At 40.6% G+C, this 26,287-nt stretch overlaps 1 protein-coding gene across 1 annotated transcript in view; it reads right to left on the bottom strand.

Annotated features, from left to right (window-relative positions):
- Window positions 1-26,287, bottom strand: part of HMCN1 (hemicentin 1) — a 667,703-nt gene that overhangs the window by 640,910 nt on the left and 506 nt on the right. Inside the window, exon 2 of the mRNA XM_074322404.1 lies at window positions 25,467-25,532. The gene's annotated coding sequence lies outside the window, so the exon portion shown is untranslated. The remainder of the gene's footprint in view (window positions 1-25,466; window positions 25,533-26,287) is intronic.

Genomic DNA, 26,287 nt, shown 5'->3' with positions numbered 1-26,287 from the left:
TCTACACAAAACAGAAAGGCATAACAAATAAGCCTTTCCTCTTCTCTACAATGTGTATGTGGCCATAGTATATAATAGTCAAGAGTATTAGGGAGAGAGATCCAAGATGGTGGCGTAGATAAATACGGTGCCTACTTCCTTCCATGAACACATTAAAATTACGACGAAATTAGAGAACAATCAACCTGGTGAACCATCTCAAATCTAACTGAACAGAAGTTTTGTTACTAAGAATATAAAAAAGAAGCCATATCAAGACTGGTAGGAGGGGCGGAGACGCGAAACTGGGCGGGTCCCAAACCTCCCTGCGGCGGAAGAAAACTGGGAGGGACAGTGTGGCCATAGAGGTTCCTCCTAAAGGAGCAAGCCTCCCCAGTTCAGAGTAATGGTGCCGGGAAGAGGCAGGCACCCCCACAAAAATCTCGCTATGAAAAACAGTGGAGATTCCAACTTTCAGGTGGGATGGAAGGCTGTGGGAAGCCCAAATGTCCTCTTAAACAGCCCGCACACAGACTCACTTGCTCCAACACACTCACCCTGGACTCTGGCGGAGGGACAGTGACTTGGGCGGTGATGGAGGCATGCAGGGCATACTGAGGTGTGTGGCTCCGGCTGAAGGCTGGAGGACAGTAGGCATTTTTCCTCTGTGGGGCCTTCCTTCCGTGAAGTAGGCAGTCCGGCGCCATCTTTCCTGTGTTTGGCCCTCCCCCTACAGGCTAAATCTGAATCTGATTGGCCTGGTGAGCTCCCGTTGCTCTACTCTGCTGACTCACTGAGACCCTGCCCAACCCAACGCCCCCAACACTACAGGCACTTTCTCAAGAGCAATCAGCCCCATCCACATCGCACTCTTTCTTGGAAACCTATCGGAGTCCGTGGGCCCCAGGTGGGTGGCAACTGAACTCAATGTGCTCTGAGACTTTTGCTGAGTCGCTCCAGGCTTAGCACTGGCACCAAACCAGAATCTACATTAACCTGGTGACCACAACTCTTTCCCCTCTAGGGACTCCCTGAGACCCTGCCTCACCCAGCTTGCATACTGCACAAGGCTTTATCAGTGGCTGAACCTTAAGGGAGCCAGCAAGTGGCAGCAGGCTTTGGGGTGTCCTGGCTTTTTGCGGAGCTACCCCAGACCCAGTACTTGTGGCAGACGTCCTTGGTTCACAGCATGACCTCTCCCAGGTTTAGCACAGGCAGCAAACAACTATGGATCGCTTTATAGCTCTTACCAGGTAGTCCCTGGCTGGTCATATGTGGTGGGTGATCTGGGCCTGCACCAGAGCCCCTTCCAAGAGGTTCCAGAACCAACATACTTGGAAGTTGCCTTCAGACCACAGCAGAGCACCACCCAATTAGCCCCACAAATGGCACACCCAAAGGGCAGTATCAATAGGTACCAGAGCCCACTGTGGTGAATCCTACTCAGTGGGGTAAGCCCCCAGCACAGCAGCCCCTAAACTGTGGCGGTGGCCCCGCAGCCAGTCAGCCTGGGTCAATCCTATCCACTGACATGTCAATAGCAATCAAGGCTCAACTACCACAGAAGGGCACACACAATCCATACACGATCCTGGAGCACAAGGAACAGGTGACCAGGGAGACTGTGCCATAGGGCACCTACTACATATGCCACCTGGCCAAGACTGGGAGACATAACAGAGGTACCTAATACATAGAAATAAACACAGAGGGGCCACCAAAATGAGGAAACAAGGAAATACATCCCAAATGAAAGAACAGGAGAAAACTCCAGAAAAAGAACTAAATGAAATGGAGACAAGCAACATACCAGAGACAGAGTTCAAAACGTGGTTATAAGGATGCTCAAGGAATTTAGTGAGAACTTCAACAAAGAGATAGCAAGCATAAAAAACAACATAGAAACCATAAAGAAGAACAAGTAGTTAGTGAAGAATACAATAACGGAAATGAAGAATGCACTAGAAGGAATTACCAGTAGACTAGATGAAGCAGAGGATCAAATCAGTGATTTAGAAGACAAGGTAGCAGAAAACACCCAATTGGAACAGCAAAAAGAAAAAGAATAAAAAAGAAAAAAATGCGGCTAGTTTAAGAGACCTCTGGGACAACATCAAGCGTAACAACATTTGCATCATAGGGGTACCAGAAGGAGAAAAGAGAAAACAGTGATTGAGAACCTATTTGAAGAAATAATGACTGAATATTTTCCTAACCTAGCAAAGGAAATAGACATACAAGTCCAGGAAGCACAGAGTCCCAAACAAGATGAACCCAAACAGGTCCACACCAAGACACATTATAATTAAAATGGCAAAGGTTAAATAAAGGCAAAGAGAAAATCCTAAAAGCAGCAAGAGAAAGGCAACTAGTAACTAATAAGGGGTTCCGATAAGACTGTCAGGTGATTTCTCAACAGGAACTTTGCAGGCCAGAAGGGATCGGCACAAAATGTTGAACGTGATGAAAAGAAGGGGCCTACAGTCAAGACTACTCTACCCAGCAAGACTATGATTTAAAATTAAAGGACAGATAAAGAGCTTCCCAGACAAGAAAAAGCCAAAGGAGTTCATCACCACCAAACCAGTGTTACAAAGAATGTTAGAGGGACGTCTTTAAGATGGAAGGAAAAAAAAAGATCAAAATTATGAATAATAAAATGGCAATAATTACATATCTATCAACAATTACTTTAAAGACAAATGGATTGAATGCTCCACTCAAAAGACATAGGAGGGCTGAATGGATAAAAAAACAAGACCCTTACATGTACTGCTTACAAGACAATCACTTCAGATAGAAAGACACACACAGATGGAAAGTAAAGAGACAGAAAAAGATATTTCATGAAAATAGAAACAAACAAACAAAAAAGCTGGGATGGCAATACTTATATCAGACAAAAATAGACTTTAAAACAAAGGCTATAACAAGAGACAAAGAAGGACCCAGTAATCCCACTTCTGGGTATTTATCCAAAGGAACCCAAAACATTACTTCAAGGGAACATGTGCATCCATATGTTCATCGCAGCATTGTTTACAATGGTCAAGATGTGGAGGCAGCCTGGGTGTCTGTCGATTGAAGAATGGATAAAGAGGAGGTGGTACATATATGGAACGGAATACTGCTCAGCCATGGAAGGGAGTGCATTATTGCCACCTGTGGCAGCATGGATGGACCTGGAAAGTACTGTGCTGAGTGGAGTGTCAGACAGAGAAAGACAGATACAAAGTGATTTCGCTTGTATATGGAATCTAAAGAACAAAATAAACAAGCAAAACAGAAACAAACTCACAGACACAGAAAACATTTTGATGGTCGCCAGATGGGAGGGGGTTTGCGGGTGTGGGTGAAAAAAGGGGAAGGGATAATGAAGTACAAATTGGTTGTTACAAAGTAGTCACGGGGATGTAGGGTATAGTATAAGGATTATAGTCAATAACATTATAATAACTACATATGCTGTCAGGTGGGTACTAGATTTGTTGGGGTGATAAATGGGAGGGGGTTGGGAAGCTGGGTGGAAAAGGTGAAGGGATTAAGAAGTACAAATTGGTAGTTACAAAATAGTCATGGGGATGTAACGTAAACAATAGGGAATATAGTCAATGATATAGTAATAACTATGTATAGTGCTAGGTGGGTACTAGTCTAGTCAGGGGAATCACTTCTTAAATTATACAAATGTCTAACCACTGTGCTGTACACCTAAAATTAATATAAAATAATGTTGGATGGCAATTGTAATTGAAAATTTTTTAAAGGGTGGAGAAAGGTGAAGGGAATAAGAGGTTCAAATATCCAGGTATAAAATAAGTCATGGGGATGTAATGTACAGCATGGGGAATATAGTCGATAATATTGTGATAACATGGTACAGTGTCAAATGGTTGCTGGGCTTATCATGGTGATCATTTCTTTAGGTATATAAATGTTGACTAACTATGGTGTACCCCTGAAACTAATATAACATTGTATGTTAGCTATATTTTTAATAAAAACCTTTAAAAACAAAAAAGAGTGTTAGGATCTGACTCTGCCAGACTTGGCTTAGAAGCTCAGCTCTGACACTAACTGGGTGACCTTGGATAAGTCATTTGATCCAAGTCTGAGTTTCCTAACAATACCTACTTCACAGGGCTGTTGGTGGGGACTACCCAGAAGAATGAACGTAAAGTGCTTAGCACAGTAGATGGCACAATGTTAGCTATTATTCTAAGTAACACCTTACTTACTTGTTTTAACAGAAAACAAACAAACAAACAAAAACACCTTTTCATACAAATACCCAGGCAGGCAGTTAACTTTTAATAAGCGAAAACTCAGACTTTTGTCTAGTTAGATGCTATGGATCCAACAAGGGACGCCTAAACACCTAGAATCCACAAAGCAGGTTATGACATCACCCGGCGACTTGCTGGTGGCATGATCTTCACAGGGAACGTCCCTTTCTGGAGGTGAACCTCTCACAAACAATGCCTTTTCAGTGAGAAGCTGTTTTCTCACCAGCAAGAAATGATGTTGCTATCATCTGTTGGGGGGAGAAGAGTGGTTTATGTGACAAAGCTAACTTCTACAAAACACGTTATAAACCCAAACACCAACAGGACTTTCCTTTGATGGCTTTATCCTACTATGCTGACAATTCCAGGATCAGGGAGTCTTCTCTGGGAAGGGCATGGAGGTGGTGGGGCGGAGGAGTACTGAAAACACATATGTACACATACAAAGAAGATATGTGACCCGCAAAGCCGAAAATATTTACCATCTGCCATTTACAGAAAAGTTCGTTGACCCCTGCTGTAGAGTTTAAATACTAAAGTTAGAACCTCTGCCTTAAGGATTTCAAACTCTATAATCAATTCAAAACACTGGTTTCTGCAGACTAATGATGTGGTCATGTTCTTCTAGTCATGGTTCTGGGATACTGAATAGAAAAGGACATTTTTCTTCTTGCGTCTATGTGCTTGACTTAAGATAGATAAAGTCATTTAAAATTAAACAACTGGTTTATTGGATGAACTGAGAGCAGGGACAGACATTTCCCTGAAACCAACAGCTCTCTGGGTCATCCAACGCCCATATGCTCAGCAACAATAATACGCCCAAAGTTGTCCATGCTCTTGGCATCAAAACTCATTTTTGTGGAGAAAAACTGAATGGACCTGAGGCGGGCTACTTGTTACCTTTATCCCAACCAGTGTGACTATTGCTACGTTTCCCTGCAGAAGTGTTGAGATGATTGATTATGGGACACGGCCCAGGGTCTGTGAGTCTGTAATAAATGAATGAACACATTCAACCTTCTGAAACCTGGGGAAACAAATCTGAATCCTGAACACAGTTTGTCCTAAAGGTTTTCAATAAGAAACTGTGGACCTCTATCCCATTTGATTATGATTATAGCAAAAGGGGGCTGTGCAGGAGCCACTACTTTGAAACCAGCAAAATCATTTTCCAAAACCCTCCCAAATAAGGCAGTGCTCCAATTTTTTTAGTAAACAGTATAACCCTAATATTTCTTCCAGTAAACAAGTGAATACATTGTACTAATAGATTTTTCTTTTAAGGATTCTGTACAGAGTGGTAGCATCCGGGTTTCAAACACTATAAATTACAAGCCTAAGTATTCTTAAAGCAACACATACTATTCTCTCTCTATTGTTACCGCTCCCAATTTAAATGAATTTAACTCAAAAAATCATTTTTGATACTCTACTATGTGCCAGGCACTAAGGGGGGCACAGTGGTGAACAAAACAGGCATCTTACTCTGGAAGAAAATTATGATTTCAAAGTGGATGTACAAGATTTATCTATTGATTCACCCATTTATTCAAATAAATTACTGAGCACCTATCATAAACCAAGCACTATCGTAGGTACTGGGAGTTCGGCAGAAAAAAAAAAATTCTATCATCATAAACTTATATCCTAAAGAAGATAGATAATAAGCAAAATGAATAAGTAAAATAAATAAATATAAAGGACAGAAGAAAATAGGGGGATGCAATTTTAAATAGGGTTGTCAGAAAAAGCCTCAGTGACAAGCTGACATTTGAGAAAACTCGTAGGACTCAGAGAGTGCCATGCAAATATCAGGGGCTGGGAGGGGCTACAGGTAGAGGGAATAGCAAGTGCAAAGGTCCTGAGGTAGAAGGGTACCTGGCCAACCTAGAGGAATAACAAGGAGGCCAGCGTGGGTGGCTGGAGCAGAGTAAATAAGGAGAAAGGGTCATGGGAGATGAGGTCAAAGAGGTGGGGAGGGAGGTCATGCAGGGTGATTGTAAGTCACTGCAAGGGCTTTGCATTGTAGTCTGAACGAAATGGAGAGCCTCTGAGGATTCTGAGCAGTTGAGGGACTGACCGGTACAGTAAAAGGTTCTTTCTGCTATGAAAGTATTAAGTATGGAAGACCATTCAGTAGAGGGATTTGTCTAGGCTAAGAGGTAAGTGAAAGCCTCGCTGAAGAAATGGCATTAGGCCTGAAGAACTTGTTTACTGTGGGGATTTGGCCCTAGGGAAAAGGGAGGTGCTTTTTCCAGAGGAGAGGACTTGTTGATGGAGGGCTTTTAATGCCATAATGAGTGTCCCATACTTAATCCTAAGGCTAATGAGTGGGAAATTATTGATAGGTTTTAAGGAAGGGACCCACCTGATCTGCTCAAGGTTTTATAATGATTGTCTGATTGGTTTTTTGCAAAATGGGATAGGCCGTGCTTTTCTAAACTGCAGGTCACGACTCATCAATGGGTGGGGTGGGGGGAGAGCATCACAAAACAGCTTTTTTTAAAAAATAAATAAATAAATAGAAAATATCAATCAGCATGCCCACAGGTTATAAGTATAGTTGCAGGAAACTTCTGGTTCTGTATACACATATACTCATGATACTATGTGTTATCATTGTCCAAAGCTTAAAAGTCACCTTGATTAGAAGGAAGGACGCATAAAACGGGGAGAGCAGTAGAGGGAATGTGATGTAATCTTAAAGGCATCACTGGTTGCTGAGGCTAGACTAGGGAGAGAAACAAAAAGGCTGGTGGGAAGTCTCAGAGACCCACCTAATGACTGTAGGGGCAAAGGAAATGATCCAGGGCAGGTCAGAAACTGGATGGGTGGTGGCAACATTAAATTTAAACTGAGAACATGGGAGGGGGCATAGTTTAGATTTCAACGTGTTGCCTGCAAGACATCGCAATGGTAACAGAGATAATCCGTTTAAGTGAGTACAAGGAGGCTGGTTACTGAGATGTAGGCGGGATCTGTAGTGTCAGTGAAAAAAATTTTTTTAAGATTTCATGACAAGTCATTTCATCATATGTTACAGTCATCCTATGTAATATTTGGGGGCAAAACTTACTAAGTATTTTGGGCAGCCTAATACAAAAAAAAAACCAACAAAAAAAACACACCAAACATTTCCTTTGTTTATCTGGAATTCACACTTACCAGGGCATTCAGTATTTTATCTGGCAATTCTAATCAGTAGTCAAGTCCCCTGAGAACAGAGGCAGATACACCAGTTAGGAGACAATGACAACAATCCAGGCAAGCGGGAAGGGAGCCCTAAAATTAAGTAGCTGTTTCTTTCACAAGGGATTCTTTGCTTGGCTAGTACAAACGCAAATTTTTAAATGTCAAATCGAATTATTTATCTTTGAATTCATTTTCAGCAGAATGATGGCCTACATAGGAACTCCTGAACCTGTGTGGTTCAGATTCACGATGGGCCCCTCTGTCTGGTGTGGCCCTACTGTGGGCTGCAGTAGCTCACGGAACACAGTTGTGGAGAGGGAGCTGAGCGCTAACACCCAGTTGGGCCATCTGTCCTAAAGGGACTTGTCTGTGAGAGGAAAGTTCTGTGTGTCTTTTCACTTCAACAGAACCTGTTGACAGTGTTGAACTTGACAGGGAAACAAAAACTAAACGGCCCTATAATTGATATGTCCCTCACGAAAAAAAAAGATTAAAACACACACATTTTCTATTTAGACCCGTGATTTGAGTAACATGACTTGAAAAAGAAGCCAATGGAAAACAAAATAAAAAAAATCCAACATATCAAAACTTTCAAAATACATAATATATATTTTTTTTCTTTCAGGGCAGCTGTGTTCCTAGCGCCTGAAGTGTCTTCCACTGTACACTATAAACCGAGTTCCTTGGCTTTGATCTATCAGCAAGCTCTGAAGGACCCCACTGTCCCTGGGCTCTGACACCAGAGGGCTCCCAGGAAAGGAAAGTGCAATTGTAGACACACATACACGTTCTCAGAGTGGCCTGGCAAACCCACACTGACAGCTGCTTGGTTTTGGGCAGGCCCAAGTTCCATGATCGGATATATCTATCATGATAAAGGAATTTTTAAAAACCTGTAAGGAGATGTGTAATGGAAATATGACTAAAGAAGCATGAGTGACATCTGCCAGTTAACCACATGATGCTTTCAACACCCAGATTCAAATGTAACTTCAGTAAGGAGGTAAGGCTAGTCTGTGCTGTTTGCCAATGTGATCTAGAAAAAGGAGGCAAAATGAACAGTTTGCCACCACCAAACATTACGTTCAAGGGGATGCTGAAGACAGGAAAAGCTTTTTCCTTTTTAAAATTGTCATGAAAACTCAGTATCTGAAGGCAGACGTTTCAATGCTTTCATTCATTCAATAAAGACTAATTGAAGACCAATCAATTGCCAGGCACTGTGCTAGGCTCCTGCTTCAAGAAGGGCAAAGGGCATTCATACATAAGCTGGAAGAACCACACTACAGAAATCTGCCCTTTAAAAAGGTGACCCTAGATGCTATCTTAAAAGGAAGTCAGTATATTAAAAACCACTGAATTGTACACTGTAAAATGGTTAAGCCAATGTGAGTTATAGCTCATTTTTTGAAAAGTGGAAAAAACAGTTAAAAGTTAAAAAAAAAAAGTGGAAAGTTAAAGTATAATTTATCCAAGTGGATAGAGGCAGTAAAACTCATCATTTTTAATTAATAAAAAACTAGAAATTGTCAAGTTAGCCTAAGATAGTACCACAAAAACAAAATACAGTTTTAAAAATGGAAAGACAAAAAATAAATGAATGTCTTTAATTTCAAAGTAAAAACTGATTTCTGCCTGCCTAGGATAAACAAATAAAATGACTGACATAAGAGGAAAGTAAAGCAAAAGGTAGGGAGATTCTCTAAAATGAAAAATTTTTTCTGGATTCTTGGCCAACTACTTTTAAAGGAAAATGATTTTCCAAATACTGAAGAGTAATTTGGGGACAATTTTTTTTTTTCAATAAGGGCTATTTAAGAGCTGTTGAATCTTCTATTCCACGACTTAGTAAACTTCAAAAAAAGACACTAGGAAATTGTTCTATGAATTAACAAGTCACGGTTTTGTTAATTACCATATCTAAGGAATATAATGTTATGCAGATCTCAGCTATGTAAATCAAAGTGCTTCACAAGGTTATCTAAAGCCTTACCAGGGTGTTAAAGAAACAATTACTCGTGACACTTGTAAAGACGGGAAGGAAAACTTTATTCAAGGGGGGGCTACTACAATGGGGTTTTGTAGTGCCAGAGAGACATTGGGCTCCAGACACAGGAAAAGTGGGAATGTATATATAGCCTAGGAGCAGAGTGTGTAAGACCAGGGGCCTGGGGGTGGGTGGATGTTAGTATTTGGAAAAGCACTAAGGGGAAGCGTGAAGGGTAATGAGGGATCCTGGTTAAAGGGACCTACTAGGTGAAGGCAGGACAGGGTTATCAGATCGCACCTGTGGGGGCTGGCAGAGGACAGGACTTGGATCAGCAAATGGTCTACAAAGGCTGAGGTTTCTTTCCAAATCCTCCCCTAACTCACAAGCTTAGCCAACCATGAACGTACAACAAATGCCCTTGTGGTAGGGATCAAGGCACCTCGGTCTGGTTCCTGAGTCCTCTGCTACATGACTTTGGGCGACACACTTCATTAGCTGTAACAAGGTTTCCAGGACGACAAACTTACGTAGCTAAGCTGCCAGTACATTGTAAATGGTCAACAAACTTCCAGGCCTAAGTTAAGAATAGCAATCAGACCTACCAGGGCATTTCGCAGACTCAGCTGGGGGGCAAAAGGGGATGCAAGGAGGCAGTGGTCTTTAAACCGGGGTACCAGTAATGCTGGGTATAAATATGAAGGCTTTCCAGAGGGTCACAGGCATGGATTGTTTTAACAAAATCAAGGTGCAAATTTTTAACTCTCCCAAGTCCTCTCATAACACTGTGTTACTGAATAGATCTCTGCAGTGGGGGGAGGTTCCCTTTCTCACATCCCCTTTCCCAAACAAAGCCGGGGCAAACACTTTACAAAAGAAAAGTAAAAGCAAAGACTCATGGGGCCCTAACTTTTGTGTGCTTGCTCCAGGGGTAAACACCTCCAGGCCACCCAGCAGTGGGACCATGCAGACTTCCTGAGGAGATTTCTGGAGAGGGATTCAAAGCAAGGAAAGCCACCTCAAGGCTCCATTCCTTCTCTCTGTCTCAATTCACGCTCATTTTCTCTCTCAAATTTGGAAGCGAGGTTGCACAGACATGCATTCAGCCACATTGATTTGCAAATAAACAAATAAAACAAACAAACAAACAAGAAGTCCGCCTTCCCCTTGACATAAAGTCAGTCAGATATTTGGCCAGATATTTTGTTCTCTCACTTTATGAACAATGTCTGCCCTGAATGAGGAAAACCTACAACTCTTGAGATTTTTGAGGAAAAAGTATTTAAAGTGTAAAGATGATATAAAACAGATTCTTTGTCTGTGGACTTGATAAAGAGTTTTACAAGTCTTTTAAATTTTTTGAGAGCAAAAAGTTTGAAGACCACCGGTCTGAGATGCTTAACCCCAGGGAAGATAGGTTGTGCTGGCTCATGCACACAACTTAATGACAAGCACAGTCCTTCTGAAGGAAAAGGTGACTTTGAAGGCAGCTGGTTGCTTCCAGTCTGATCCTCAGGAACTTCTGTCCATGCCTAGGGAAAGAGACCTACCACGGTGAGTAACGGGGAGCCACATTACCCAGACATCTGGGGGAGACAGCACAAAACAACACTGTTTTAAGGCGGACTATGACACACGGAGGGGTGAGGTACTATTTTCCTGATGGTGCCCATCTCAAGAGCCACACGGCCCTGGACATCTGTGAAACTGCAGGTAGCAAGAGACACCACAGAAATCCCAAATCACTGCGTGACAGACTTTGGGGACTTCCAGCTATAGTTGGGAGGGGTCAGGAGGGGCTCCCTCTGTTTTGTCCAGTCTGTAGGACCAGCACCTCATAGCTGTTCTGGTGAGTCCACGGGGCCTGGTGTGGGGAAATCAGGGGACGCTTTGGATAAAACACCTAGAACTCATTAAATATTAAATCCCTTTCTTCATTGTCTCCACCTCCAGCCCCCCTTTCTTCCCAATTAAACATATGAGGAAGATGAGGCCCAGGGAAGTTGAACTGTTCCCAGCTCTGAGGCAGGGCCCATTCAAGCTGGAAAAGGAACATAGACCTTTCCATTGCTGTCTCTGTCTAATCTGTACTCAGCTCTCTAATTTCAAGTCCAGAATTTTAGCCACAGGCCAGACACCACTGGAAATAGGCTGTCTCAGAAAGGCATAACTTCCTTTCTATTTTTCTCATGTTTTCTTATGCCATTTGGCAAAGAAACAAAACTGGCTCGGACTTGGGCAGGAAGCTGGGTGTGAAGTTGTAACTGTCCCTGACTCACCAGGTGCGTCACTCCACTTGGGCAGTCGTTCATCCCCTGACAGGACTATTCCCCTGGGAGACGTGGGCAGGGATTTGTCTGGATGCTATGTGGTCAGCAAGGACACGACGTTACTCTTTTCCTCTTTCATTCTCAGTGAAGTATCCTTCCCTCTAACAATATCACCCATTGCAGGGACTTTGAAATCCCTGTGGGTAACAGAAGCCTCATTTGCCAAAGAAAAGAAAATTATTTACTCTTTCTATTGAAAATAGAATTTACAGCCTGGCTTGGCAAAACACAGATAATAATGAACATTCATTCAATGCACTCACAGGCAAAATCAACTATATCTACCTTCAACAGAAATCCTCCTATAGACACAACACTAAATTTGAAGACTTATACTTCATGTTCTAAAAGAGATTTGTAGACTTCTTGGTCAAAGACCCCTTTCTATGGGGCCCAGTGTTGTACCCCATTTCTGCAAAGCTCACATTTCTAACCTAACTCAATGCAATATGCTTCCCTTGCACACCAGTTTCTTCCAGACCTAAAGGGCTGCACAGCCTCTGGGTAATTTGACAAGATCTTCTGAAACATTTTGTAATAACCTACATTTCTCAAATAGTTGTTTCTGACCCAATCCAGTTCACAGCACTTTTTATGACCTAACATACCTCCAACTCTGACTTTAAAATGGGGATGGCAGCTACAAAGATGAGGAGCTCCACTGTCTCTTCCTCCACACAAGGCACAGATACTGCTCAGCAATCGCTCCATTTGTTCCACTGCATGGAGACTCAGTCTCAACTCTTCACAACCTAGTACTCCAAGCAACTAATTGACATCTAAATTGAAATTGATTTGCAATCCTCAGATTAGATTAAATCACTAGAAAATCTAATTATTCTCGAGAATTGTTTTGTTTGTTTGTTTGTTTGTTTTTAAAACATCTGATGCCTGGTGACCTAATGTCACATTCCCAATGGTAACATTCTTGAGATGACTCCACTTTGTTTGAACGACACATTAGAATTCTAACTTCCATTATGAATTTTGACTTGTATTAGGGAATATCTTCAGGTGGGAGATAGGATCAATGTATCTACTCCCTACTTTCTTCTAATTCTTTGCAATGCGCAGACTTGTGGTTTCCCAACTTAGGTACTACGGTAAGTTGGCCATTAGGCTTTTAGTTTGATTTGAATTGAAAGCCGACATATCTCTTCATATTTTATCTGGTTATCCATCCTTAAAATAAGGACTCTAAGAAGCAGTTATTGCCTAGTTATTATTAAATATTGGCAGACTTGCTTGAGAATTGTGAGATCACTCACTTGTAATGGATAAACACTATGAAAAAGTAATTCCAACATTAAACTACTTGTTAGGATTTCAGAACCAACGGGAAAAATCCTAGAGTTGGTTAACAGAACCAAATGTATCTGAGTCAGTATCTTACCAAGTAAAATAGTTGCTCCTTAGAATAGAAGAACAAAATGCTCAATTAAGTTTGGAAGCCCCGAAGCCAATGTTCCACTCAAAGATTCACAGGCAGATTAGCATGTTAAAGGTTGTGAAATGGCCTGCAGTCAATAAATAGGCCTATTCAGTTGTGTCAAAGCCTGAAACTTCGTTTTCTGTTCATGAAACATCTATTAACAATTCTTCTAAAGAACACACTTTAGGAAATTTGAGCATATCTAACCTCTTGCCTCAACCAGAAGCGTAAGTTACAACGTGAAAGATGACTCTCCTTCATAAAACGTGTTCAGTTCTTCACAGTCTCTGTCTGATCACTCACTGGGTCAAGTTCTTTGTGTTATCAAACTCTCTCTTGCAGCGATTCAATCCCTGCCTCTCAGTTTTTTCCCCTCTTAGTCTCTCTCTCTGTCGTGGATATGGGGAACTCATTTGCTTTCTCCTTATGAAAACCCTCTACAAAGGATTTTTGAAGAATGCAAATATGCGAATGTTCCTCCCTAGATTAATAACCTTCAGCCACTCCCACTGCCTTGAAGACAATTCCAAATTCTAAAGAATCACAAGAAAGACGGCTGCTTCCCTGACCATCTTCGTTTCTGTTTTTCTTAGGAACCTCTCTAGAGTCTCCACATCCCTTTGAGAAGGAGGAACCCAAAAGTAGACCCTAGGCAATGTGTTATGGTATCTGGAGCTCAAGGTTCTTTCTTTTGGCTCCATCTATGACAAATTCCATTTCAAACCTGCTCTCAAATTTTGGTATTTCTTCTCACAAACGTTTTGGTCTAGAATAAAAACAGGAAATTGAAAGGTGTAACTTTGGTGGGTGTATAAAATCACACTATTAGCAATATTTTCTGATTTCTTCCAGTAAATGAATTCTCCCAACAGGAACATTGCTAAAAATTCTCAAAGATCTAAATCACTTTGACTGGTTTATATATTACTTTTTTAAAAATCTCTGTATTAGAAGACTATGTTTTACCTCATACACTGTTGGTGGGAATGCAGACTGGTGCAGCCGTTATGGAAGGCCGTGTGGAGGTTCCTCAAAAAATTACGAATAGAATTGCCATATGACCCAGCAATCCCTCTCCTGGGTATCTACCCAAAAAATCTGAAAACATTTAGAGATAAAGACACGTGTGCTCCAATGTTCATTGCAGCTTTGTTTACAGTGGCCAAGACATGGAAACAACCAAAATGTCCTTCGATAGATGAATGGATGAAGAAGTTGTGGTATATATACACAATGGAATACTATTCGGCAGTAAGAAAAGATGATATAGGAACATTTGTGACAACATGGATGGATCTTGAGAGTGTAATGCTGAGCGAAATAAGTCAGACAGAAAAGCAGAGAACCATGTGATTTCACTGATATGTGGTATATAAACCAAAACAACAAAAGAACAAGACAAACAAATGAGAAACAGAAACTCATAGACACAGACAATGGTTTGGTGGTTGCCAGAGGGTAAGGGGGTGGGGGTGGGGGTGGGGGTGGGAGATGTGGGTAAGGGGATCAATATATGGTGATGGAAGGAGAACTGACTCTGGGTGATGAACACACAACGGGATTTATAGATGATGTAATACAGAATTGTACACCTGAAATCTATGTAATTTTACTAACAACTGTCACCTCAATAAATTTAATAAAAAAAAAAAAAAAAAAGAAGACTATGTTTTAGACTCTAGGAAAAATATATTCTTTTGAATGTTAAAGGATTTTAGGTCCCTTATAGGATTTTATTACCTTTGGAGTTAGTTGTATACTCCTATTTAAACATAAAGATTAATAACCTAAAGATATTTGTATACTTTCTCTAAAAACTAACCAGTGAAAATGATGACTAAAAAGACTACAAGTCTACCATGTTGGATTACTATAGAAACCAAACAAGAAAAGAAAATATCTTCTTCAGCTATATATTCAACAGTTAAATTCAGAATCACAAATACAACTATGCCTCCAAACATAACATTACTGAATTTGTCAAAACAATTATTAATAATATTTCTACTATTGAACCCTGTGGCCAGAAGAATCCCATAATGGGACATTAATAAGTCCTTTCAATTATCAGCACTCCCTGGAAAAAGCCCATCTTGACAAAATATTCCCAGAACATAGCAGCTCAGATGACAATCCACAGACAACAGTTTAAGTCAAGAAATGGCATCGTGACAGCCAGGACTATTAGGTTGCAAGTCATAAAAAGACAAGCAACCTGGCTTAAGAAAAAAGAAAATTAATTGACTCCTATAGAAAGTCTAGCCACTGACTTCAGGCATGGCTAGATCTAGTGACATATCTCTGCACCGTGGCCTCTCCTATCTCTCACGTCCACTTTCCTCTTGACTATCTTCTCTCTGAGGCAAGCGCTCTCCATGTGAAGGCCCCAGCAACAGCAGGCATATATCTTCCAGATTCCTGTCCAGGCCATGTCCAAATATTTGCTCTAATTAGACCAAAATTGGTCTCATGCCCATCCATGTACATTTACTGTGACCAAAGGGTACGAATCCAAGAAAGAGGAAGAGTGACTGTTAGACGGCCAGAACCAGTAGGTTTCCACCACAGTGACTGCACAACCAATTTTAGATCGCTTTTGAGCTGTGTACATGCCTAGGTGCCTATTTCCTAAAAAGTAGACATCCGGAACTCATGGATCATAATGGGTACCTCAAACTTCAAATGTTCTCTTTGTGGCAATTAAAGCATGTTAGTTTATGGGAAGGTCTTATTTAATAGCACGTTGAATGAAGTTTTACCTGTCGTCTCTATATTTTTAGCTGAAGTCCCAAAGCTGAGAATGGTATGAGACAATTACCCCCACATTCTAAAGAGAGTACCTGATACATTGATGGCAGATTTAAAAGAAAATAGATCAGTATCTATGAAACCCTCATCTCCAGCTTCGATATGACAAGACCAAATTGGGAAAGGTGACGGAAGAAAAGTCAAGGAGAACAGGGATTCAAAGGAGTAGAGAATGTTTGGGGTTTTTTTACTCCTCTCCCCACACAGAGAGAAAGGTGTGCTACTTCCCAACCTCCCTCATAAAGATGGGAGATATCTGCAGAAGGGGAGGCAGGTACCTCATTTCCCAGTGGAAGCGTAATTTCGTAATTTATCAGACGGTGAGAGAAGAAAAATAAAGCAGAGTGAGGAAGTGATAGGTGTGGGTGTGTCACTTGAGACAAGAGGGGTCAGGGAAGGTCTCATGGATAAGAGGACATTTGAGCAGAGGCCTAAAAGTAAGGGAGCAAGCCATCAGATAGCTGGGGGAAGAGTGTTTTAAGCAGAGAGAACAGGAAACCCAAAGGCCCTTGGGGGGAACGTGTTTAACATGGCCTGGGATGGAAAGGAGGCCAATGGGACTAGAGAGCAGTAAGCAAGAGAACCTGGCAGACAAAAAGGGCTGAGATTAGAATGGAGTTGCATTTACCACAATGAGTAGAGAGTAAAGATAGAGAGAAAACTCACACCCTCATCACCATTGTGGGTGCCTGAGTCTTGGATCAGGCTTGGGCTTGCAGGTGGGGGAGGCCAGGGGAAACTTTGAATTAGATGAGAGTAAATGTAATTGGATTAGACAATTAGATGTAAGGTTTTAATTTAGGCTGAACTGTGTCTTTTAATACCTGAAAGTGAGCCTTAAATACCCAAAAGTGACTAAAAAGCTATAGGACAGGCATGAAAGAGTATATGGTTGAAGGTTAGAGAGAAATAAAGCTATTATGAGTTTCCCCCAATTCAATAAACTGATTACTTTCTAAAAGAATCAAACACTTTCCGATCCATCTGTGAACTCATTGCATATAGTGCAATGTTTTACATATGATTATACGTAAACTCAGTAATCATTTGCTGTTAACCATCAAGATAATATGCCACTTGGAAGAATAAAAATGATTTGGCACTAGATCGTGGTCTGAGGTGGGGCCCAACCTTTGAAATTGTGTAATTCAAAACTTGAGATTATTTGTCGACTTTACATGTTGTCTCCTGACCTTTAATGAGAGTCACCTACGCAAAACTTACTGGGAACTGGTTAGATAGGATCAATAACCAAACAGTCTATGGCAGAGAAATGATGTTTGCTGCTTGCCAGTTTCAAATGTGCAATGTAAGTTCCAGGAAAAACAAACAGCTGTAGTATCAGAAGATGAAATAAATTGGACAGAAACAGAAGAACACACTGAAGGGACACTTTCACATGAGGGACATCACTAAATGGGCTATTTCCTCTTCCATTTTGGGCTTAAAGGAGATGAAAGTGTGTTACCCTTTCACACAGAGGAGGTCCATGTTGGCATCTAGAGCAGGGATGGCAGCTTAGTCATCAGAAGTCACATCCTTCTCCCCCACCCCCCATGGCACTGCTCTGGACATCCTTGGCCTGTCACCTCATGAACCAAAATGGCTACTTAACTTCAACCCATTGTATCTGTAGCCCAGCCAGTGGGAAAAAGAAAGGCAGAAAGGTTCCCCTTCCCTCTGAAGAACACTTTTATGAAGTCCCCACACAATACTTCAGTTTACCAAAACTAGCTGCAAGGGAGGCTAGGAACGGTGGCCTTTAGGATTGTGTTTCTAAGGAGGAAAAGGCGCATGGGTGGATGACACAGGCAACTAGTCATTTCTGCCTCACCTTGTTTCTCTTACGAGACCTGTTCAGGGAGTTAGACATGCTGTTTATCAAGAAGAGTTACTCCATTTCTTACGTCCGCGTGCCAAGTTGGTGTGTGTATTTATAGCTCTGTTTACTGATCATGCTGAGCTTCTGATTAGCCTTAACACCTAATTCCACTAGCTCCAAAGATAACAGGTCAGTTACATAACCTATCAATATCCTCCCTGTCCACCGTCCTGCCCAGATGAATTAGCTGTGCCTGCTGTTCATTTGTGTTCTCTGGGAGTTATTAATAAATCGATTCAGTAAATATGCACTGAAAGGCAGTGTGCTGGTGGGACAGGGGTGGGTTTCAGATCAGACTCTCCTGAACTGAGCTCCTAGCTCCAACATTCAAGTAACATGACTTTGGGAAAGCATCCCAACATCTCTAAATCCCCATTTCCTTATCCAGATGATAAGAATGATAATAAATACCCTTTGAGGCTATTGTGAGTGAATGAAATAACAGGAGAAGTGACTATATGCCCCTGTAACACTCAAAATTGTTATTCTACAATTCCCTCATGGCTCCTGGAGCACCTGCTGTGTGCCAGGCACCAGGCTTGGCTCTGCGGTCATTAAAACATGAAGAAGACATGCAAGAAGCTTGTGATGTAATGGAGGAGTTTAAGAAACCCAAGTACAGGCTCTGCAGAGCAGGAGAGGTTTTATGTATCTACAACATTCGAATAACGATACTGATGGCAAAATGTAGATATATCATCTCCAAGAAAATGAAATGATTCGATCTGCACAAAATTCACGTGCTCGATTTGCTGTTTGGTGACTTATATTGACATATGGGCCACCACTTGTAGGTAAATAGGAGAAAGGCTTGCGATGGCCCCACTGATACAGTTTTCTGGAAAGTGACAGAGAAGTGCCTCCACGGTACTTTTTGTCTACTATGTGAGCATCACATAGAGTACGTCCTCCCTTTACATCATCCATGGGTTCTTGGAAACTGTGACTTTAAGCAAAATGGATAACGAAACCAATTTTACCATAGCCTAATTACTACCAACAAGAGTTAAGTTTCTATGGAATACTTCTGATCACAAACACATCACCACACTTCTGAATAAAGACCCAAACACTCTTCATATTAAAGAGTGAAACAAAGTGAGCTATCCATACATTTAAGCAAGTTTAATAAAAACAAGGAAGATAATGATGTTCTAACCCACTCATTCCAGTTGAGTCCTGGGTGGCCAGAGTCTCTCTCAGCAGCTCAGGGCACAAGGCAGGACGTGACCCTGGACAGGACGGCCTGCCATCATAAAGCCGCTCACACACACACACACACACTCCCTCAGACCGGGACAATGTGGACGTGCCAATTCACATCAGGAGCACATCTTTGGGGTATGGAAGGAAACCGGGGCACCAGAGAAAACCTACCCAAGCGCAAACTCCACACAGCCCCGGCAGGGAATCAATGTTTTTGTTTTTGTTTTTTCTCATCAACGTGAGAACGAAACAACATTGAACTAAACAGCGTTATTGCAGGACCTGCTGTATTACTTTAGGTTAGAATTTGAAAGCTCAAACAAATTGATCACCACACTACAAAAACTCAGGCAAAAGTCACTTTCTCTTGATCTGTGTGTCTTCAAAGCTCAAAGTAGTATTAATAATAATAGACTATCTAGTCTCTCTTTCATTCGTTGCAGTGATCTCTTTGAGGATCTCTGCGTGCCTGGCTTAGGGTAGGCACTGGGGATGCAAAGAACAGGATGGCTTCTGTCCTCCCACAGTGCAGCATCCAGAGGGGTTGCAGACAAGTGAAACTTTCATTACTGACTGCTATAACCAGGGGAGATGTCCCAAGGTGCTATGTGAATTCATGGGAGGGAGAGCCTGTGCAGCCTTGGCTGGTCAGGGAAGGCTGCCTGGAGGAAGTGAGTTCTTTACTGAGGCCTGGAGGGTGAGTAAAAATTAGCCAGGTGAAGGGTGCTTCAGGTAGTGTCAATGGCAGGTCCAAAGGGCATGGTGTATTAAAGCAGGGAGGGGTTCAGTGTGGCTGGAGAGGAACAGGAGGGAATGAGATCTGCTAGGGCCAGATCTTATATCACAGCATAGACACACACAGGTAAGAGCCTCAATTACCTTCGTGACTCAGGTCAGAGGCTTCTGCTAATTTTCTGGGAAATGCAAAGGGAAAAAACAGGATTCATTTTGTTATGGCAAAAAATAATTCTTGTAAAAATCTGAGAAATGGATACATAATGACATGTCCACACAGTAAGCAGTATATTGTTTGCACACACACATTTAAAAAAGCTTTTCAAGACCATGGTTCTGTGGTGTCTTTGAGGATTTTTAAAATCCATATTGAACTTGCTTCTGTGATGTAGACCCTCAAAGTAGTTCAGGCTAATTACAAGGTATATGTATATTACTATCACCTTGGGTAAGCACTCATCACATTTCATAAACTTAATGAGACCAATAAGAATTGGTGCAGCATTAAGAGATTTCCCAGAAATTTCTATATAGTTACACTTTACTCATAGTCAATTAACAAAGCTAATTTCTCAGTAGGCAATCTTGTACCTTTAAAAAATGCATATAACTAAAATATTTTTCTCTTTCATTTAGATTTAACATGCAAACTGGATATCCATAAATTCATTCCAGATAAAGTAGAAACAATAAAAGTTTTATGATTCAGCAGACCTTAAGACACAAAATAAGTTCTTGAAGAAAGAAGTTAAGAAATTGACAGGGCCTCCTTAATAGCAACGAAACTGTTAGTACTACTTTGTGGAGAGAAGACAATTCTTTCCAAATTTCTTATTCAACCAACTGTCTTAAAAGAAAATCATTTCCAAAAGTTCAATTAATGTATTGTTTAGAAGACTAAAATCATGCATGAAAACACTAGGCTAGGTGCTATGATGAGAAACACAACGAACCATAGTCCTTTTTCCCATAAAGCTAAGCACAAAGCAGCATAGTTTACCCTCTCCCTTCCCCTACGTAATAGTGTAGGTTTTCAGGCTCCCACCACTAATGGAATAGAACATTCCTTGAATCTGGACCACCAGGAACATAGGAGGAGAGTGAAGTTGAGAATCCTACATCCCATTCAACGTATTTTTGAGATCTCTTTGAGGGGAAGGAAATTGACAAGATCTGATGTCCTTGTTCTGTCATCTGAGGTAGCTTCACCCCCCACCCCCCACTCCACCAGTATGTGACATGCCTCCATAACCACTTCCTTCCTTATTTCCTGGTCCTCTATCACTCCAGCTTCCTCCATCACTTATCTTCACTGTTTGGACGCATCAGTTTGACAGAAAGAGCCACAAGAGGCACATGTGATTTTGATGTTCATTCATCCAACACTTCTACATGTCTGAGGTCAAAGGGACAACCCACTTAAGAGCCTGGGTTACTGATATGTATTCAAAGATTCAAGTCACTCATCTCTTAAGTCTGCAAGTGTAAAAGTACACCATGGTGGATTAAGTGACAAGTGTTATACGGATGTTCCAGTGTTTGGGGAGATGGGAGAGAAGTTATGTATATGAGACTAATTGGGGGAAGCCTTAAAATAAATAAATGCTTATTCATAGCCTATTAATACCCTGTTCCAAGTATATAATTCTGTGAGGCAAGTATTATTGTTCCCATTTTAAAGATTAGAAAATAGAGTCACGAAGACAACAAGAGATTTTTCCTTAAAGAGTTAAGTAACCAAGCCAAGACTTGGATGTAGACCTTCAAGTCCAGCACTCTTTCCGTTATATTAGTCCGCTTCTTGAAAGTACCAAGGTGCTAAATGGATCTTGAAGGATAAGTAGGAGCAAGGTATTGAGAAGAGAGAAGCACTGAAAAGGGAGATGGCTGTTGCAGGCATGGTGACCTATAAGGGCGTTGGTAGAATACGTTGCCACCAGTTTTTCTTCCACATTTTTCTCTCTAGTAAGACATGAGAGAAGAGATGATTGGGAAAGAAAACATTTCACTTGATAATTCTGTTCCTAAGCGTACCCATTTTGGAGAAGCGCAGCTGGGAGGTCTCACTGTCAGAGGTAGGAACTGTTAGATAACAACTTTATGACTTTATGACAACTTCAGTAGTCTGGAAAGCCCAGGTCACTAGAATCTTGGAAAATTGCATCATTTTCTCATTGCACTTCACTCTGGTCTCCTCCAGACAGTAGGAAACATCATAGAAGAAGGGAGAACTGATGTTACATCCCCACTGCTCCATCCTTTCTGTTTTTTTCTTTAAGCAGTCTCTTGACTTGCTATGTGAAGTGATCAATTTACACCAGCAACAGTTGGCTGGCTAGTCCAGCTGAACTATACTGTGTAACTTTAATCCATCAAGTATCAAGTTTTGGATATGAACACAACAAAAAATCTCTTTTCTGAAATGAACTGTATAGATTGTGCTATATGTTACCACACTTTTGTTTATACATTTGCTGTTAATATTTACATTAAAAATTCAGCTTACTATAAAGGCTGCTTATTCCATGCCTTGCTGCTCTCAGCAATCAACTTGATTTTTATAAAGGTGTTTTTTGTGAAGACTTTTGGAAAGCTTAGGGCGCTCGTTTGAATTCAAGAGCTGAATATACAGTTGGCCACATAGTGCAAAGAAGTAGCAAGCTTGAAGGTCATATAATTTCACAGGAAGAATGTTTAAATGACATGAGTAGTTTTAATTCTTAAGAAATTGTTGAAAGAGAAACTATTAGGGGATTTTGGTTGTTGGAAGAGAAGGCTAGAGTTTGTTCTCAAATTTTAGCTGTGGTGACTTTAGAAAACTAGAAAAAGGTCATTAATAATATAGTCAGCTTGGGTAATGTAATAGCCAGTAAGGATAATGCAGGAGAAAAAGCATTTTGATTTTATAATCTCTGGATTTTAAAAAAAGTAGCATATGAATAGTTTGGCTGTTCTGATGCAAAGTCTATATTCAAGTCTTACCTGGAAAATGGAAGATTCTCTCTAAATGGGAAATCATTTTTTAGAGAGGCATCCTGTTCCCCAAACTGTTACACATTGCAATACCTAACAATTTCCAATGACCTATTTTAAATGGAAGTTTTACGATTTTTCCCCTTGATTCTCCTGCCTTTTACGACACTACCATTTTCTTATTTCTGCTCTTAAGATACCACTAATGTTATCTAAAAACATTTTCAAATGCCAGAAGAAAAGAAATTGAGAAAATAGCAGCATTGACTGCAAAGGATGAGAGAAACATCTGAAATAGACAAATCACTTTCTCAGAGCACAGGAGAAACTAGTGGACTAGAGGCCATAGACAGGCAACAGTTTTCATCAGGCAAAGGACATCCAGAAAGGATAGTTTATCAAAACTAGCATAATGTAGTATGATAGTTTGAAAATGCAAACAAGTTTCCACTTTAAAATTAATATTAGAGTAAGACTTGTAAATTATGAAAATTGCTAAGCAGTAATAAGTAATTAGATTAACTTGTTGTAATTAGTACGGCTAATAAATAAGAGAGGGAACTAATAATCTAGAATGAAATGGAGCATGTTGCTATGCCTAGAAGAGGCTTTTGTATCTATGGTAGTTTTCTAATTTATTTTATTAAAGATTAAAAATTTCTTTTCAATTACAGTTGACATTCAAGGTTATATTAGTTTCAAGTGTACAGCATAGTGGTTAGGTATTTATATAACTTACAAAGTGATCCCCGTGATAAGTAGTACCCACCTGGCACCATACATCGTTATCACAGTGTTATTGACTACATTCCCTGTGCTGTACTTTACATCCCTGTGACTGTCTTGTAACTGCCAATTTGTCCTTTTTAATCCTTTTACCTTTTTTACTCAACCCCTTAACTCCCCTCCCATCTGGCAACCATCAGTTTGTTCTCTGTATCTATTTGTTTCTGTTTTGTTCCTTTATTTTTTAAGGTTCCACATATAAGTGAAATCATATGGTGTTTGTCTTTCTCTGACTTATTTCACTCAGCGTAATACCCTTAGGTCCATCAAAATTGTTGCAAATGACCATATTTCGTTCTTTTGTATGGCCAAGTCATATTCCATTGTATATATGTACCACCTCTTCTTTATCCAAACATTTATTGATTGACACTTAGGTTGCTTCAGTACCTTGGCTATTGTATATGAAATGTCCTTCATTTCTTATAGCCTTTGTTTTAAGGTCTATTTTGTCTGATAAAAGTATTGCTATCCTAGCTATTTTTTCATTCCCGTTTTTCCATCCCTTCACTTTCAGCGTGTCTCTCTTTTGATCTGAGGTGAGTCTCTTGTAGGCAGCATATGTAAGGGTCTTGTTTTCTTAGCTATTCAGCCACCTTATCTTTTGATTGGAGCATTTAATCCATTTACATTTAAAGTAATTGTTGATAGATATGTAGTTATTGCTATTTTATTATTCATATTTTCGACCTATTTTCTTCTTCTTCTTAAAAAATCCCTCTAATATTTCTTCTAGTACTGGTTTAGTGTTCATGAACTCCTTTAGCTTTTCCTTACCTGGAAATGTAGTGCTTTTCAAACTTTAGTGTGGGTACAAGATGTTGGGATGTTTGGCAAAATGTAGATTTCCAGGCGTCTTTCTTAGAGATTCTGATTTAGCAGGTCTAGGGTCGGGTTTCCCAATCTTGGTGCTACGGCCGTCTGGGGTGGGATCACGTTTTGTTGTGGCACTGTCCTGTGTATTGTAGGATGTTTCACAAGCACTACATGTCTACTACAGCGGCACCTCTGCCCCAGTCCTGTTTCCAAAAGTTGCGAAATGTTCCCTGGGGGGCAAAAAGCACTATCCTCCTTTGAGCATCACTTGTCTAGCATGAAGTCTGGGGGTCTGAATTTCTAATAAGAACATCCAAGTGATGCTGACAAATGTGGTCAGTGGAGCTACCTTGCGAAAGAAGCACTGAACTAAAGTTGAATTATGAGTTGAATTATGTCCCCACCAAAATTCATGCTAAGTCCTAACGCTCAGTACCTCAAAATGTGACTTTGGAAATAGAGTCACTGCAATATTAGTTAAGATGTGGTCATACTGGGTCAGGGTGGGCCCCTAATCCAATATGATTGGTGTTCTTATAAAAAGGGAAAATTTGGACACAGACAGGCACACAGGGAAAACGCCATGCGATGATAGCAGTGATGCTACCACAAGCAAGCCTAGGATGGATGACAAGCCGGGAGAAAGGCCTGGAACAGGTCCTTCCCTAGAGCCTACAGAGGGAACACTGCCTTGCAAACACCTTGATCTGATACTTTTAGCCTCCAGAACTCCGAGGCAATAAATTTCTGTTGTTCAAACCACTCAGTTTGTGGTACTTTGGTACAAAACCCCTAACAAACCAATATATAAACAATAAAATACAAGTCAGAGTTTAGGGCTGGGACATTTGAAGCAGGATTAGAGAGGAAAATGGAAAGACTGCAAAGGGGCAGCAATTTCTAATTTATCTTTCTTAGTGCCTGACATAAAACAGTTGACAGTGTTTATTTTTATTAAGGATGCCCCAATTACATTTTGTCCAATTTAAATATTAAGAGTAAAATCTTACGACATAATTTGTTGCTGGATAAGGTTGAAATTACCTACCATGTTCCATTTTCAAGTTTTCATCTGGATTATATAGTAATTGGATAGTCTTAAGTCTGGAGTTGTCTAGAAGATAAATGGAATGCATAAATTATGCCATTAGCCATAGAGAAGGTAATATGTACATAAGCTATTCCATACAAGGCAAAGATGCACTGACTGATCCTACTGTAGCTTTAAAATGTTGAGTGTGTCAGGTCACAAAGGCACTATTTAGAGAGTTCAGCAAGTGGAACCATGTGTCCAGCAGGCAACAGTCATGTGCCAAAGTAGGCAATTCACACTATCTCACCAGAAGGATGACACCCGAGGTATTAAAATAATTTAAAAGGTATGTACTCCAGTAGTTGCATTTGCATTAAAAATAGACAATGCTGTCAGTTCTCAGAAGACAAAAAACAAGAGTCCAGTGGCAAATGTCAGTCTTTTTCCCTTTAAGATACAAGCATCATTCTAATAGATATTAGTTCCTGTTTCCTCCCACAATTAGGAGAAAAAGAAAAAAAAAAAAAGGAAGCAAGTCTCTGCCTCAAGAGTTTAGAATAAAACGTTGTAAAGCTTTTTTGCAGATAAACAGCCCCAATATTTGTTTCTCCTGCTCTCATGTGCGTGAACTAAATAGTTAGCGATAAAGAATGGTAGGGAGCGTTGACAAAGAAATGTCTACAGATTAAGCTGAGTGATCAAACACAAACAAGGTTAGGCCTAGACTGCTTAAGGGCCCTTCCCCAAACAGGATGAGCCAACAGGACATTAACCTGGAAGCCTTCGCTCAACTCTAAACAAGTTTACCTCACCATATCCTCTCACCTTCAAGCTAG

This window comes from Rhinolophus sinicus, linkage group LG17 (genome assembly GCF_036562045.2).
Source record: "Rhinolophus sinicus isolate RSC01 linkage group LG17, ASM3656204v1, whole genome shotgun sequence".
Lineage (NCBI taxonomy): Eukaryota > Metazoa > Chordata > Mammalia > Chiroptera > Rhinolophidae > Rhinolophus > Rhinolophus sinicus.
The sequence above is the reverse complement of the archived record's forward strand: the minus strand, read 5'-3'. Positions and strand labels throughout refer to the sequence as shown.